Below are 18037 nucleotides of genomic sequence, written 5' to 3'. Positions count from 1 at the left end.
AAACAAAGCTGGAGGAATCACATTACCTGACTTTAAATTATACTACAGAGCTATCGTAACCAAAACAGCATGGTACTGGCATAAAGAGAGACACATAGACCAATACAGAACTCACAAACAAATCCACACACCTACAATGAACTCAGTTTCAACAAAGGTGCCAGGAACACACATTGGGGGAAAAGACAGTCTCTTTGATAAGTGATGCTGGGAAAACTAGATATCCATATGCAGAAGAATGAAACTTGATCCCTATCTCTCTCCTTATACAAAAATCAAATAAAAATGGATTAAAGACTTAAATCTGAGCCAAGATGGCCGAATAGGAACAGCTCCAGTCTACAGCTCCCAGTGTGAGCAACGCAGAAGACGAATGACTTCTGCATTTCCAACTGAGGTATCCGGTTCATCTCACTGGGGATTGTTGGACAGTGGGTGCAGGACAGTGGGTGCAGCACACCAAGCGTGAGCCAAAGCAGGGCGAGGCATCACCTCACCCGGGAAGCACAAGGGGTCAGGGAATTCCCTTTCCTAGCCAAGAAAAGGGTGACAGACGGCACCTGGAAAATCAGGTCACTCCCACCCTAATAACTGTACTTTTCCAACAGTCTTAGCAAAAAGCACACCAGCAGATTGTATCCCATGCCTGGCTCAGAGGGTCCTATGCCCACTGAGCCCCGCTCATTGCTAGCACAGCAGTCTCAGATCAAACTGCAAGGCGGCAGCGAGGCTGGGGGAGGGGTGCCCGCCATTGCTGAGGCTTCAGTAGGTAAACAAAGTGGCTGGGAAGCTCAAACTGGGTGGAGCCCTGCAGAACTACGTGATGAATGCACAAGCCTCAGTAGCCAATTTGATCAACTGGAAGAAAGAGTATCAGTGATGGAAGATCAAATGAATGAAATGAAGCGAGAAGAGAAGTTTAGAGAAAAAAGAATAAAAAGAAACGAACAAAGCCTCCAAGAAATATGGGACTATGTGAAAAGACCAACTCTACGTCTGATTGGTGTACCTGAAAATGACAGGGAGAATGGAACCAAGTTGGAAAACATTCTGCAGGATACTATCCAGGAGAACTTCCCCAATCTAACAAGGCAGGCCAATATTCAAATTCAGGAAATACAAAGAATGCCACAAAGAAACTCCTCGAGAAGAGCAACTCCAAGAAATATAATTGTCAGATTCACCAAAGTTGAAATGAAGGAAAAAATGTTAAGGGCAGCCAGAGAGAAAGGTCGGGTTACCCACAAAGGGAAGCCCATCAGACTAACAGCTGATCTCTTGGCAGAAACTCTACAAGCCAGAAGAGAATGGGGGCCAATATTCAACATTCTTAAAGAAAAGAATTTTCAACCCAGAATTTCATATCCAGCCAAACTAAGCTTCATAAGTGAAGAAGAAATAAAATCCTTTACAGACATGCAAATGCTGAGAGATTTTGTCACCACTAGGCCTGCCCTAAAAGAGCTCCTGAAGGAAGCACTAAACATGGAAAGGAACAACCAGTACCAGCCACTGCAAAAACATGCCAAATTATAAAGACCATTGAGGCTAGGAAGAAACTGCGTCAACTAATAAGCAAAATAACCAGCTAACATCATAATGACAGGATCAAATTCTCACATAACAATATTAACCTTAAATGTAAATGGGCTAAATGCTCCAATTAAAAGACACAGACTGGCAAATTGGATAAAGAGTCGAGACTCATCAGTGTGCTATATTCAGGAAACCCATCTCACGTGCAGAGACACACATAGGCTCAAAATAAAGGGATGGAGGAAGATCTACCAAGCAAATGGAAAACAAAAAAAAAGGCAGGGGTTGCAATCCTAGTCTCTGATAAAACAGACTTTAAACCAACAAAGATCAAAAGAGACAAAGAAGACTGTTACATAATGGTAAAGGGATCAATTCAACAAGAAGAGCTAACTATCCTAAATATATATGCACCCAATACAGGAGCACCCAGATTCATAAAGCAAGTCCTTAGTGACCTACGAAGAGACTTAGACTCCCACACAATAATAATGGGAGACTTTAACACCCCACTGTCAACATTAGACAGATCAACGAAACAGAAAGTTAACAAGGATATCCAGGAATTGAACTCAGCTCTGCACCAAGTGGACCTAATAGACATCTACAGAACTCTCCACCCCAAATCAACAGAATATACATTCTTTTCAGCACCACACCACACCTATTCCTAAATTGACCATATAGTTGGAAGTAAAGCACTCCTCAGCAAATGTAAAACAACAGAAATTATAATAAACTATCTCTCAGACCACAGTGAAATCAAACTAGAACTCATGATTAAGAAACTCACTCAAAACTGCTCAACTACATGGAAACTGAACAACCTGCTCCTGAATGACTACTGGGTACCTAACGAAATGAAGGCAGAAATAAAGATGTTCTTTGAAACCAACGGAACAAGGACACAACATACCAGAATCTCTGGGACACATTCAAAGCAGTGTGTAGAGGGAAATTTATAGCACTAAATGCCCACAAGAGAAAGCAGGAAAGATCTAAAATTGACACCCTAACATCACGATTAAAAGAACTAGAGAAGCAAGAGCAAACACATTCAAAAGCTAGCAGAAGGCAAGAAGTAACTAAGATCAGAGCAGAACTGAAGGAAATAGAGACACAAAAAACCCTTCAAAAAATCAATGAATCCAGGAGCTGGTTTTTTGAAAAGATTGACAAAATTGACAGACCGCTAGCAAGACTAATAAAGAAGAGAGAAGAATCAAATAGACGCAATAAAAAATGATAACGGGGATATCACCACCGATCCCACAGAAATACAAACTACCATCAGAGAATACTATAAACACCTCTACGCAAATAAACTAGAAAATCAAGAAGAAATGGGTAAATTCCTCGACACATATACCCTCCCAAGACTAAACCAGGAAGAAGTTGAATCTCTGAATAGACCAATAACAGGTTCTGAAATTGAGGCAATAATTAATAGCTTACCAACCAAAAAAAGTCCAGGACCAGATGGAATCACAGCCAAATTCTACCAGAGGTACAAGGAGAACCTGGTGCCATTCTTTCTGAAACTATTCCAATCAATAGAAAAAGAGGAAATCCTCCCTAACTCATTTTATGAGGCCAGCATCATCCTGATACCAAAGCCTGGCAGAGACACAACAAAAAAAGAGAATTTTAGACCAATATCCTTGATGAACATTGATGCAAAAATCCTCAATAAAATACTGGCAAACCGAATCCAGCAGTACATCAAAAATCTTATCCACCATGATCAAGTGGGCTTCATCCCTGGGATTCAAGGCTGGTTCAACATATGCAAATCAATAAATGTAATCAAGCACATAAACAGAACCAAAGACAAAAACCACATGATTATCTCCATAGATGCAGAAAAGGCCTTTGACAAAATTCAACAACCTTCATGCTAAAAACTCTCAATAAATTAGGTACTGATGGGACTTATCTGAAAATAATAAGAGCTATCTATGACAAACCCACAGCCAATATCATACCGAATGAGCAAAACCTGGAAGCATTCCTTTTGAAAACTGGCACAAGACAGGGATGCCCTCTCTCACCACTCCTATTCAACATAGTGCTGGAAGTTCTGGCCAGGGCAATCAGGCAGGAGAAGGAAATAAAGGGCATTCAGTTAGGAAAAGAGGGAGTAAAATTGTCCCTGTTTGCAGATGACATGATTGTATATCTAGAAAACTCCATCGTCTCAGCCCAAAAGCTCCTTAAGCTGATTTCAAACTTCAGCAAAGTCTCAGGATACAAAATCAATGTGCAAAAATCACAAGCATTCTTATACACCAATAACAGACAAACAGAGAGCCAAATCATGAGTGAACTCCCATTCACAATTGCTTCAAAGAGAATCAAATACCTAGGAATCCAACTTACAAGGGATGGGATGTGAAGGACCTCTTCAAGGAGAAGTACAAACCAGTGCTCAATGAAATAAAAGAAGATACAAACAAATGGAAGAAAATTCCATGACCATGGGTAGTAAGAATCAATATCGTGAAAATGGCCATACTGCCCAAGGTAATTTATAGATTCAATGCCATCCCCATCAAGCTACCAATGACTTTCTTCACAGAATTGGAAAAAACTACTTTAAAGTTCATATGGAACCAAAAAAGAGCCCGCATTGCCAAGTCAATCCTAAGCCAAAAGAACAAAGCTGGAAGCATCACACTACCTGACTTCAAACTATACTACAAGGCTACAGTAACCAAAACAGCATGGTACTAGTACCAAAACAGAGATATAGACCAATGGAACAGAACAGAGCCCTCAGAAATAATGCCACTTATCTACAACTATCTGATCTTTGACAAACCTGACAAAAACAAGAAATGGGGAAAGGATTCCCTATTTAATGAATAGTGCTGGGAAAACTGGCTAGCCATCTGTAGAAAGCTGAAACTGGATCCCTTCCTTACACCTTATACAAAAATTAATTCAAGATGGATTAAAGACTTAAATGTTAGACCTAAAACCATAAAAACCCTAGAAGAAAACCTAGGCAATACTATTCAGGACATAGGCGTGGGCAAGGACTTCATGTCTAAAACACCAAAAGCAATGGCAACAAAAGCCAAAATTGACAAATAGGATCTAATTAACCTAAAGAGCTTCTTCACAGCAAAAGAAAATACCCTCAGAGTGAACAGGCAACCCACAGAATGGGAGAAAATTTTTGCAATCTACTCATCTGACAAAGGGCTAATACCCAGAATCTACAAAGAACTCAAACAAATTTACAAGAAAAAAACAAACAACCCCATCAAAAAGTGGGCAAAGGACATGAACAGACACTTCTGAAAAGAAGACATTTATGCAGCCAAAAGACACATGAAAAAATGTTCATCATCACTGGCTATCAGAGAAATGCAGATCAAAACCACAATGAGATACCATCTCACACCAGTTAGAATGGCCATCATTAAAAAGTCAGGGAACAACAGGTGCTGGAGAGGATGTGGAGAAATAGGAACACTTTTACACTGTTGGTGGGACTGTAAACTAGTTCAACCATTGTGGAAGTCAGTGTGGCGATTCCTCAGGGATCTAGAACTAGAAATACCATTTGACCCAGCCATCCCATTACTGGGTATATACCCAAAGGATTATAAATCATGCTGCTATAAAGACACATGCACATGTATGTTTATTGCGGCACTATTCACAATAGCAAAGACTTAGAACCAACCCAAATGTCCAAAATGATAGACTGGATTAAGAAAATGTGGCACATATACACCATGGAATACAATGCAGCCATAAAAAATGATGAGTTCATGTCCTTTGTAGGGACATGGATGAAGCTGGAAACCATCATGCTCAGCAAACTATCTCAAGGACAAAAAACCAGACACTGCATGTTCTCACTTATAGGTGGGAATTGAACAATGAGAACACATGGACACAGGAAGAGGAACATCACACAGCCGGGCCTGTTGTGGGGTCTGGGGAGCGGGGAGGGATAGCATTAGGAGATATACCTAATGTCAAATGCCGAGTTAATGGGTACAGCACACCAACATGGCACATGTATACATATGTAACAAACCTGCATGTTGTGCACATGTACCCTAAAACTTAAAGTATAATAATAACATAAAATAAAATAAAATAAGAGACTTCAATCTAAGACCTCAAATTATGAAACTGCTACAAGAAAATATTGAGGAAACTCTCCAGGACATTGGTCTGGGCAAAAATTTCTTGAGTAGTACCCCACAAGCACAGGCAACCAAAGAAAAAATGGACAAATGGGATCACATCAAGTTAAAAAGCTTCTGCACAGCAAAGGAAACAATCAACAAAGTGAAGAGACAACCCATAGAATGGGAGAAAATATTTGCAACAGCCATCTGACAAGGGATTAATAAGCAGACTATATAAAGAGCTCAAACAACCCTATAGGAAAAAAATCTAATAATCCGATTTAAAAATGGGCAAAATATTTGAATAGACATTTCTCAACAGAAGACATGCAAATGGCAAACAGGCATATGAAAAAGTGCTCAACATCACTGATCATCAGAGAAATGCAAATCAAAATTACGAGATATCATCTCACTCCAGTTAAAATGGCTTTTATCCAAAAGTCAGCCAAAAACAAATGCTGGTGAGGATATGGAGAAAAGGGAACGCTCATATACTGTTGGTGGGAATGTACATTAGTACAACCGCTATGGAAAACAGTTTGGAGGTTCCTTGAAAGACTAAAATAGAGCTATCATGTGATCCAGCAATCCCACTTCCGGGTACGTACCAAAAGAAAAAAATCAGTATATTGAAGAGATATCTGCACTACCATGTTTGTTGTATCACTGTTAACAACAGCCAAGATTAGAAGCAACCTAAGTGTTCATCAACAGAAGAATGGATAAAGAAAATGTCACACTTATACGCAATGGAGTACTATTCAGCCATAAAAAAAGAATGAGATTCTGTTACTTGCAACAACATGGATGGAACTGGCTGTCATTATGTTAAGTGAAATAAGCTAGGCAGATAAAGAAAAACATCACATGTTCTCACTTATTTGTGAAATCTAAAAATCAAAACAATTGCACTCACGGAGATAGAGAATAGGATAGTTACCAGAGGCTGGGAAGGGTAGTGGGAGGGCAGGGAAGAAGTGGGGTTAGTTAATGGGTACAAAATAAAATAGAAAGAATAAGACCTAGTATTTGACAGCAAAACAGGGGCACTACAGTCAACAATAATTTAATTGTACATTTTAAAATAACTAAAAGCATAATTTTAGTTATTTTAAAATAACTAAAAGAGTAATACAAAGGATAAATACTTGAGGGGATAAATAGCCAATTTTGTATGACATGATTATTATGTATTACATGCCTAGACCAAAACATCTCATGTACCTCAAAAATATGTACACCTAATATGTACCCCCCAAAATTTTTTAAATTATTTTTTAAAATGCAATCCCACTCACAATAGCAGCACAAAGAAGTACCTAGCAATAGAGCTAAGCAGGGAGGTAAAAGATCCCTACAACAAGAATTACAAAATACTGCTGAAAGAAATCAGAGATGACACAAAGAAATGGAAAAATATTCGAAGCTCGTGGATAGGAAGAATCAATATTGTTACAACAGCCATACTGTCCAAAGAAATTTATATGTTCAATGCCATTCCTATCAAGCTACCAATGACATTTTTTACAGAATTAGAAAAACTATTCTAAAATTCATATGGAACCAGAAAAGTGCCCAAATAGCCAAAGAAATCCTAAGCAAAAAGTATAAAGCTGGAGGCATCACACTACCTAACTTCAAACTATACTACCAGGCCACAGTAACCAAAACAGTATGATACTGATACAAAAACAGACACATAGACCAATGGAACAGGTCAGAGAACTCAGAAATAAAGCCAGAAACCTACAACTGATAACCAACAAAGTCAGTGAAAACAAGCAATGGGGAAAGGACTCCCTATTTTATAAATGGTGCTAGGATAACTGGCTGGCCATATGTAGAAAATGGAAACTGGACCCCTTCCTTACACCACATACAAAAATTAAGATGGATTACATACTTAAATGTAAAACCTAAAACTATGAAAACCCTAGAAGAAAACCTAGCAAGTACCCTCTGGACATAGGCCCTGGCAAAAATTTCATGACAAAGACTTCAAAAGCAATTGCAACAAAAACAAATATTGACAAGTGGGATCTAATTAAACTAAAGAGCTTCTGCACAAAAAAGGAAACTGTAAACAGACAACCTACAGAATGGGAGAAAATATTTGCAAACCATACACCAAAGGTCTACTATCCAGAATATATAAGGAACTTAAAAAATTAACAAGCAAAAAACAAACAACCCCATTAAAAAATGGGCAAATGATGTGAACAGACATTTCTCAAAAGAAGACATACACGCAGCCAACAAGCCTATGAAAAAAAGCTCAGTATCACTAATCATTACAGAAATGCAAATCAAAACCACAATGAGATACCATCTCACACCAGTCAGAATGGCTATTATTAGAAAGTCAAAAAATAACAGATGCTGGTGAGGTTGTGGAGCAAAGGGAATGTATATACACTGCTGTTGGGAACATAAATTACTTCAGCCACTGTGGAAAGCAGTCTGGAGATTTCTCAAAGAACTTAAGACAGAACTTCCATTTGACCCAGCAATCCCATTACTGGGTATATACACAAAGGAACATAAATAATTCTCCCATAAAGACATGCATGCATATGTTCATCACAGCACTATTCACAATAGCAAAGACATGGAATCCACTTAAATGCCTATCAATGGTGGACTGGATAATGAGCATGTGGCACATATTATATACCACGGAATACTATGCAGCCGTAAAAAACAGTGAAATCCTGTCCTTTTCATCAACATTAATAGAGCTAGAGGCCAGTATCCTAAGCAATTTAACGCAAGAACAGAAAATAAATACTTCACGTTCTCACTTATAAGTGGAAGCTAAACATTGAGTACACATGGACAGAAAGAAGGAAACTAAATACCTGGGCCTACTTGAGGGTGGAGGGTGAGAGGAGGGTGAGGACTGAAAAACTACCTGTCGAGTACTATGCTTATTACCTGGGTGATGAAATAATCTGTACACCAAACCCCCATCACACACAGTTTACCCATGTAACAAACCTGCACATGTACCCCTGAACCTAAAATAAAAGTTGGAAAGAAAAAAAAAAAGAGAGAGAACGCTAATGGATATGGGAATATGAAGCAGCCACTGTCCCCAGGGCTGGGATACAGTGCCCAAGAAAGGGTCCCCAGCCACTTCCCAATCCAGGGTTGAAATCCACACCTCATTGAAGAGGGAAGAATCCAAGTTCAATGAATGGCAGAGATATCGCTGTGGTGTCATACTGACCAAACTTGCTGGAAACCTGCTCTCTGGAACTTGCTGGAAATTCCTGACACTTTTTAGGGTGTCAGGAAAGGCGTTCACAGGGAGATGTCATATTGGAGCATTCCACAAAGTCACCCAAGAAGAGGTGAAAGAGTACACTGCTGGCCACTGGGTGCTGCTGGTTGCCAGCAGGACCCAGGTGCTGGAGAAACCACAGGCATTCCAGGAGCTTGCATATAAAAAAGGTCAGACCAGGAAGCCCGTTCCTCCTATCATGTCTCTCATGCACCCTCTACCGACAAAGATTAACATGGTGCCATCTGGCAAAGAAAAATATTTAAAGGGCCCATATCCATTTTCTCAGAGCAGGCAATGAAGAGTGAATTTGTTGCTGTGAGGCAATAAATTGATACCCTACTATACATCCTTCAAGACGAGAACATCACCTATTCTTTGCTGAGTTTGGTTCCAGAAAAGTTCAATGTTGTAATAATTATCTTCAACAAAAATGCATAGTTTGTTGGTGTAAATTCTTCCAAGAAGCATATAAAAGGGTGGCGAAAGGATTGTGGAGCTTTCCAGATCCAGAGACCCGCTATGAAGGATATCTGCTGCAGCCACGTGCCTCATGAGGATCAGCAGAGAGTAAGAGAAGCCATGCTGATTTATCCTGCATCTGCTCCCATCCTCTGAGGACATCTTGCTGCCCATCAGATTTTACATTCTTGCCTAAATAATTTGAGAACATAATCTAAGCTTACTCTGTGTATACTGTTGTCTCCTCCACTGAGCTATGTTCTACTGAAATGCCACAGCATGCCATGGAATGTTGTGCAACCATTACACATGTTATTTAAAAAGAGTTCATGGTGAAATGAAAAAATGCTTGTGTTATAATTATAAGTGAAAAGGGTAGGATGCAATATTATAATATGTGAAACAAACAACACTACATAGAAATAAAAAGCAAAAGGAAATACCCCCAAATCAGTCACTATCTTTAGGTGGAATCAGAGTAATTTTCTTCTTCCTCCTATTATTTTTCTGTAATTTATATATTTACTATAGTGACCATGTACTGGTTATACCTTTGGGACAAAACAATCTATCTAACAATAACAATGACAACAATAAATATATATACTTTTAATTTATTTATTTACATTTATGTGTGTATCTTGAAGTCTTAAACTGAGCCAAGGTTTGGGTACCAGAATTTGATAGAGTTCCATATAGAGTATCTGAACCAGTTCTTTATAGTTTACACAAGCTAAGGTGACTGTGACCCAATAGCAGTTGGCCAATTGAGATAGACAAATTGTCTACCCTAATGAGATAGAAAACGGCAATATATTTACCAAAAAAAATGAATTCCATTCCCTGAACTTTTAGAATTATTGAGATCTATACACATATGTGAGTAGGATAGAAGAGAATATCAAATACAAAGAATTAATAAAACAAGCAGGAAAGAAAATATCAGCAACTTTCTTCTTTATCAATGAGACAAGCCAATCTCATAGTTTTAACAGCAGTTTGGGGGAACCCTCTAAACACTGAACTCTTAATTTAGGCACATATTTCCTGAAAACTCATATTTACATTTGCCAATACAAAGCAGAAATTTCCCCCCAAACCATGGCTATCGCTAAACCATGAACTTCTAAACTCAACCTCCATAATTCCTCTGCAGAAACTGGCAGCCACACCTCTCAATCCTATAATAATGTGTAAGAAAAAAAGAAAGAAACCATGTAAGATGAAAGAAATTCAAATAGCAAATAGTAAGGATTATAAAATTATGGACTGAGTATCAGACTCTACACTATCTGTGGACTCTCTTTCCCAGCACATCGATTTTTAGGAGCAGATGATCTAAACAGCCCAGCTGAATGAAACCTACTGGAAGGCAGTGGATGACCTCATGACATCTAAGCATCCCTTCCAGTTCTAGGACTCCATTATTTAGCAGAGATCTGATGCACAGGGAACATGTTAGAAAGAAGCACTCAGTCTGTAACAGCATTTTAAATGGAAGAAAACTTGAGTCTGTGAGGAAGAGGAACGCTAAGTTGATCTGTTTGCCTAGGAATGTCCTGGTTTTAGCAATGGAAGTTCTCCATCTCAAGAAACCTCATCATTAGGGGAAAACCAGAATGGCTAGTCATCTTACTGTTTGGATCTGACAAAGATTAGCTTCTTTGGGTTCCCATGCAAATTAAAAGCTTTAATTAACTAAGCTTCATAAACCTTTAAACTAGTGATACTGATTTCTGCCTCTTTCACCCAGCTCCATGTAAGCACATTCTCATTATCGCCCACACAAGGGCTGGACTCTATGGGTCCTTCCGAATGGAGATCAGGAGAAGCTGTGAATGGTTAAATCCTGAAAATGTTTGGAAAAAAAGCTTCTTCTTACCTTTATTAACTATAAAGTGGAAACCTGTCCAGGAGAAACAGGCCTTCTTTGGGGGGTTTTCTGACTATATAACAAATGTGTTCCCCAAATCCTATAAACTCACATTCAATTATTGATGAGTGTTCTCTTCAGGACACACTATTCAACAACCCAAATTACTCAATAATCAATCCTATTATTTACTTGCTACTTTTTAAAGGTAATAAAAGGGATACAAATACATGATCTACACAATGCTTTATTTTCCTGTTTCCTCTCAGCCACTTCTCTCTGGTGTTTCCATGTCTCTATCAGTCTCTGTGATCCCCAGAAAATCTCCTTCTCCATTCCCAGCCTACGTGGTTTTCTTTCCTTCTTCTCCTTCCTCTGCTCTCTGCATATTAGCCTATCTCCCAGAAAGAAAGAGCTCCTTTTCATGAAGAGGTGGGAGGAGGGGATAAATTGAATTTAGAATTACAGGATTTTCTTTGGCAGTCTAGGAAAGATCAGAATTTGAGGACATTCCCTCATTAAGTATTTCTGTTCCACAGCACTCCTAATGTTGGTAAGTGTCTGACACAGATACCCATAGCATGTTAGTGCTAAAAAGGAACATAGAATGCACGAGCCCAGTCCCCTAGTTTTAACAAGTGGGAAAGTCAACAGAGACATTAAATACCTTATCCAAGGTCACAAAATGTCCTTTCCATGCTATATGACTTTAAATCCTGTGACTTGTGGTTTTCAAAAGGAGTAGCTGTCAATGCCCTGCAGACAGAGACTACCAGAAATACACATGTAGTTGAATTATGTGCTGTGGCAAGAGAGAACACACACAGTGAGGAACCATGGGGTGTCTTAGTAAGAAAGTATCAGAAAGGATTTAGTCTAAAATGTTGGTCCTGTTAGGTGACTTTTGGGAGGGTTTAAGGAAGTGGACTTTGCTGTTGATTGGATACTATCAGGAAGCAAGAGTACTTCTATGACTAAGTATCGTGATAAATCTTATGTGGAAAGAGGGATGAAGAGAGCCAGGCTAAAGCCATAATTGGTTTAAAAAAATCAGCAGTCACTCATATTAGCCAGAATAAAGGGATGTTTGGTCAGTTTTGTGTCTTGGACAATGTCCATAATTTATCTGTGTCAAAACATAATTACACAATGGTCTTGGTTTTTTTCCTTATCCTTCAGGATCACAGAGTGGCCTTCTCTAATGTTGATATTCTGTGAAAATGTTTATTTCAGCAAGTGAACACCAAGAACTCTTGCTGTCTGTCCAGCTGCTGGATGTTGGGAACTGCTTTTCTCATTCTTACAATAATAAAACTACCATCTATTGAGCACTGTCAGTATTCCAGGAAAGTTTTACTCTTCATCACCAACTGAGGAGGTAGATACTATTACGATTCTAATTTTCATAAGAAGAAACAAAGGCTTGGTGAGGCTGGTAATCTCACAGCAAGCAGATGGGCAGAGCTGGGGCTCAAAACTGGGCATCTTTCTGCAGGGTGTGTACTCTGATCTGCTCCATGACACTGCAAAGCATGAACTGGAATATTGGGGTCTGGGGAGTTAACTCATGGAGATGTGGAACATTTTTGCAGTAAATACAATGAGGAGAATATTTATTCAGGGATTGCAGGCTTCAACGAACGATTGGATCATGAGACACTCAGGATGGAAGAAGAAAAAAATGTGGAAAAAAACCCAGCTGTGACATTTTGACCATAAAACCTTTCTTGGGAATAGTCTAATAAAAGGAAAGCTGACTTACTGTTCCTTAACTGAAGAATGACTTTTATGATTTAGAATATTATTTTAAACTTGATTCTCTGTTTCCAGTGTGAATTTAAATCAACTGACAGGAGAAGGAAAAAATCAGCAGCAACTCCTCCGACATAGAGTAACTCAGTGTAGTGAAATGGTAAAGCAAAATTGTTCAGGGCTTTGTGATGGGAGCAGCAGGCACCTGGCAGTACCAACAACTTAATCATAATGATCAAGAAGAAAGTATGGTTATTAATAGCCTTATAAATGCATTTATTTTTCAGAATCACCTTTGGAGTGAAATGAAAGAATGAAACTCAAATTAACAGACAAAGGCCCCCATTCCACTGTTCCCACACACTCCCAGGTCCTCCTGACTTTAGTAGGTGTTGTGGGCACAGAGAAAAAGCAGGAGCTCAATATTGATCTATTTCTAGTATTAGAAAGAGTTCTTCTCTTAAATTTCAAGGCAGCCAAAATCCTAGCATTACAGCAGCACTATAGCCTGTGCTTCCCTTAATAGATCCAAGTAACAGCACTGAGATAGAATCTACACTCCTTTCTCAAATGAAAGAAAAAGAGAGTTATTTCAGATGTGGGGTGGGAAGTGCTGGGGAGGTGGTTTGATTAAATAAAAGGGAAAATGGGGTGTAAGATATAGCCCTTCAGCTATTGCAGCTCTTTTATTGATCTGTTCTTATCATACACATTCACTTTTTCAGGTGTCATCATTCAACAACTTACTGTGCCAGTACTATGCAACAAGCACTGGGCTAAGCTCTAGAAATAAAAAGTCATTTAAGATTTGGTCTATACAAAAATTAACTCAAGATGGATTAAAAACTTCAGTGTAAAACCCAAAATTATAAAAACGCTGAAAGACAACCTAGGTAATACCATTCAGGACATAGGCACAGGCAGATTTCAAGATGAAGATGCCAAAAGCAATTGCAACAAAAGCAAAAGTTGACAAATGGAATCTAATTATACTAAAGAGCTTCTGCACGCAAAAGAAACTATCAACAGAGTAAACAGACAACCTACTGAATTGATGAAAAATTTTGCAAAGTATCCATCTGACAAAGTTCTATTATCCAGTATCTATAAGGAACTCAAACAAATTTACAAGCAAAAAGCAAACAACCCCATTAAAAAGGGGGCAAAGAACACAAACTGGCACTTCTCAAAAGAAGACATACATGTGATAAATAAGCATATGAAATAAAGCTCAACATCATTGACCATCAGAAAAATGCAAATCAAGGGCTGGACGCAGTGGCTCATGTCTGTAATTCCAGCACTTTGAGAGGCTGAGATGGGTGGATCACAAGATCAGGAGTTCGAGACCAGCCTGGTCAACATGGCGAAACTCCATCTCTACTAAAACTACAAAAACTAGCTAGGCATGGTGGCACACGATTGTAATCCCAGCTACTCAGGAGGCTGAGGCAGAGAACTGCTTAAACCCGGGAGGCGGAGGTTTTAGTGAGCCGAGATTGTGCCACTGCACTCCAGTCTGGGTGACAGAATGAGACTCTGTCTCAAAAAAAAAAAAGAAAAGAAAAATGCAAATCAAAATCACAATGAGATACTATCTCACACCAGTCAGAATGGCTATTAGTAAAAAGTTAAAAAGCAACAGATGCTGGAGAGATTGTGGAGAAAAAGGGATGCATATACACTGTTGGTGGGAGTGTAAATTAGTTCAACCATTGTGGAAGACAGTGTGGTGATTCCTCAAACACCTAAAGAGAGAAATACCATTCAGCCCAGCAACCCCATTGCTAGGTATATACACAAAGGAATATAAATTGTTCTATTATGAAGACACATGCATGTGTATGTTCATTGTAGCACTATTCACAATAGCAAAGACATGGAATCAATCCAAATGCCCATCAATAATAGACTGGATAAAGAAAATGTGGCATATATACACCAGAGAATACTATGCAGCCACAGAAAAGAACAAGATCACATCCTTTGCAGGGACATGGATGGAGGTGGAGGCTATTATCTTATCTTTAGCAAACTAACACAAGAACAGAAAGCCAAATACCATATGTTCTCAGTTATAAGTGGGAGCTAAATGATGAGAACACATGGACACATAGACAGGAACAACACACACTGGGGCCTATTGGAGAGTGGAGGGTGAGAGTCAGGAAAAAAACTAACCAATACTAAGCTTAATACCTGAGTAATGAAATAACAAAGCTCCATGACACACGTTTACCTATGTAACAAACCTGCACATCTTGCACATGTACCCCTGAACTTAAAATAAAAGTTAACAAAAAAAGACTTGGTCATTGCCCTCGAAAGTTCTATTTTGATTGTGTCTCTCATTCTTTTTTGCATAATACCTTGGATATTGCCTTACAGATGTTTCCTGTTAATGACAATTACAATGATATTGATGATGATGACAATGGAAAGCACAGCTGTCCACAAGTATAAGTGGCAAATATAAAAAGGGCTTATCTCAGAAAAACTTTTATTCATCCAATAAGTTGATCCATAGTGAGCAACTATTTTGTGGTATAGATGCCACTCTGGGCTCTGTGAGAAGTACAGAAAAGACTTTCATTCTCAGGAAGGCCTGGTGATTCTCTAAGCCCATCCTGGAATGAGCAGAAATGCCCAGGTCAGCCTTTGGTTGCTCCAAATCTCAGAAACGACTGATGGACAGTCAAGATTTGGCCTTGCTGCCTGTTTCCACCATACCTCTAAGGTGGAATGGAAATTTGCCCAGGGAAGTAGCATGGAACAAATAACAACCACATTAAGTACTTTCTTGTTATTCTCTAGGCAACAGTACCAGGGAATGCATTGTACATTACACATTTTCAAGGTCATACATTCAAGGCGATGTTATTCCTATGCCCCCCCGGAGGACAGCATCACGTGAAAGCCACAAGATCATGCCAACCCATCTTCTCCAGCATGAGGCCTTAAGAAAGATGTGCCTATATGGGAAGTGACCAGATTACATCATTAACTGAAGCAACTGGTTTCATTTCAATGTGTCAATGAGCATTGTGTGGACTTAAGAGTTGTAGGGTTAAGTGATAAGAACATGGATAATTTCCTAGATATTTTCTAGGAGCAAATAGTGATCACTGGCTGTGGAATGGATTCTTTGTGGATGCATGTAGCTTCCTCTGCCCCAATAAAAGGGGGGCAGAGGCCCTGTGCCCTGTGGCCTCCTGGATCACCCCATGCCACTACCACCACCACCACCCCAGGCCATATCCTTGCAAAAACACCTGCTTTTCTGGATTTCCAGCTAGGCCACCTAATGCAAATTTCCCAGCAGCTTTAGCCAAGCCCCAAATTCTACATCTGTTCCGCTTTTCTTTATTCCAGATCAGCACGATATCTTCACGTTTGCTATTGTGATCGCTGTTGAACCACAAAGACAGGATGGATATGACTAAAGACATGCTTTTTTTTTGCACAGCACATAGAAGGGATGGTCTTGGATTAAATCTAGAGTTCTTAACTTCAGTAATAAAGAAAAGAAGATGGATCTCTACTGACAACTGGGATCAGAACCTCAAGAATCTCTTTAGCAAGTCTCCTCTATCAATCAAAATGAGCTGACAAGGAAAGAAATTAACATTGAGTACTTACTATTTGCCTGGCCATCTCTTAGGTACTTTATTATCTATTTATCCTCCTATCAGTCTGGCAAGTTCATATTACTATACTCAATAAAATCTACAGAACATTCTGGAAGCTCAAAGAAGATAAAGAACTTACCTAAGATCACACCAACTAGTAAGTTAAAGAACTGGGCTTGAAGCCCAGGTGTATCCAATGCCACAGATGTTTACTACAAAGGAGGATCATAGGGTGAAAGACTCTCCCTCAGGATCATAATCAATAAAGTCAATAAGTCATTCTTACTTCTTCTACAAACCTGACATAGGAGCAATGTATTCTAACTTCTTAGATTATCTAAATACATTTGTGATTTCATTAAAGCAAAATAGCAATTATGTACTTGAAATATTTATAAAATAAGTCAACTACATTTGAAAGAAAATGTAAAAGCACTGCAATTAAACAGATCTGCACACACTGCAGGGTGTTTTTCTAACAAAAGGAGTAAGGAATAATGCTGCTAATAAAAACAATGATAATCTTGTTTAAATGTCCTAATAACTCACTTAGCACTGTTCTAAGTGAAACTGTATATTAGTAATTTCAAATAAAGTCTTTGATGAAAGATTAAATATATCTTCTGCCCATTCTCCTCTGCAAAGCTAGTGATTCAAATGGGCTAATTTGTTCCCTTTCTTCTCACAAAATGTTTTAAGTAATCTATAAATGTTTTTCTCCTTCTATTCATATTGTAAGAGGAACCAAGTGAATAATAATGAGTAAGAATAAGGAGTTATATTGATATATTGGAAAGTAATGGGTGCCCCCACCATCACTACCACACACATACATACTTTGAATTCTCATTTGGGCTTCCAGTAAGAAACAGGAAGCACTCACATCTCAGAGCAAATATTCCCTCTGGAAACTGTATTAAATAGGAGCTATCCTAAAACAATTGTCTGGTCACTTTTGAAAAAATTATCATGCTAATTAATAAAAAGTAAGGTTCTATTTTTCCCAGAAATCTAAAACTGTACAATAGCTTATATATTTAGCTCTTCCAGAAGAAATTAAGTTTGGCTGATTAAATTCTATACTGAAAATTTTCTCTTTAGCATTTCAAACTTAACAATATACAGTATTTGTAGTGCTTCTAAGCCTGTGTGGGGATAACAGGCCAAGCCATTTTAATGTCTTTTGGGATATAGGGCACATAGGTTGTTTTTGACATAGATCAAAACAACTACACTCTGTGAAATGGGTAACCTAAAGGAACAAACATAACCTTGGCTAACATATCAGATTGTTCATGAAAAATACTCCTGTTTAGAGGACAATATTGGTTAGAGAGACCTTTGTCTG

General features: G+C 38.7%; 1 long non-coding RNA gene across 9 annotated transcripts in view; it reads right to left on the bottom strand.

Moving 5' to 3' along the window:
• LOC129481056 (uncharacterized) overlaps positions 1 to 18037 on the bottom strand; it is a 238179-nt gene that overhangs the window by 78006 nt on the left and 142136 nt on the right. The gene's annotated exons all lie outside the window — the stretch shown is intronic.

Source organism: Symphalangus syndactylus, chromosome 4 (genome assembly GCF_028878055.3).
Source record: "Symphalangus syndactylus isolate Jambi chromosome 4, NHGRI_mSymSyn1-v2.1_pri, whole genome shotgun sequence".
In the NCBI taxonomy this organism is placed as follows: Eukaryota; Metazoa; Chordata; class Mammalia; order Primates; family Hylobatidae; genus Symphalangus; species Symphalangus syndactylus.
This window is presented reverse-complemented; position numbering and strand designations above follow the sequence as displayed.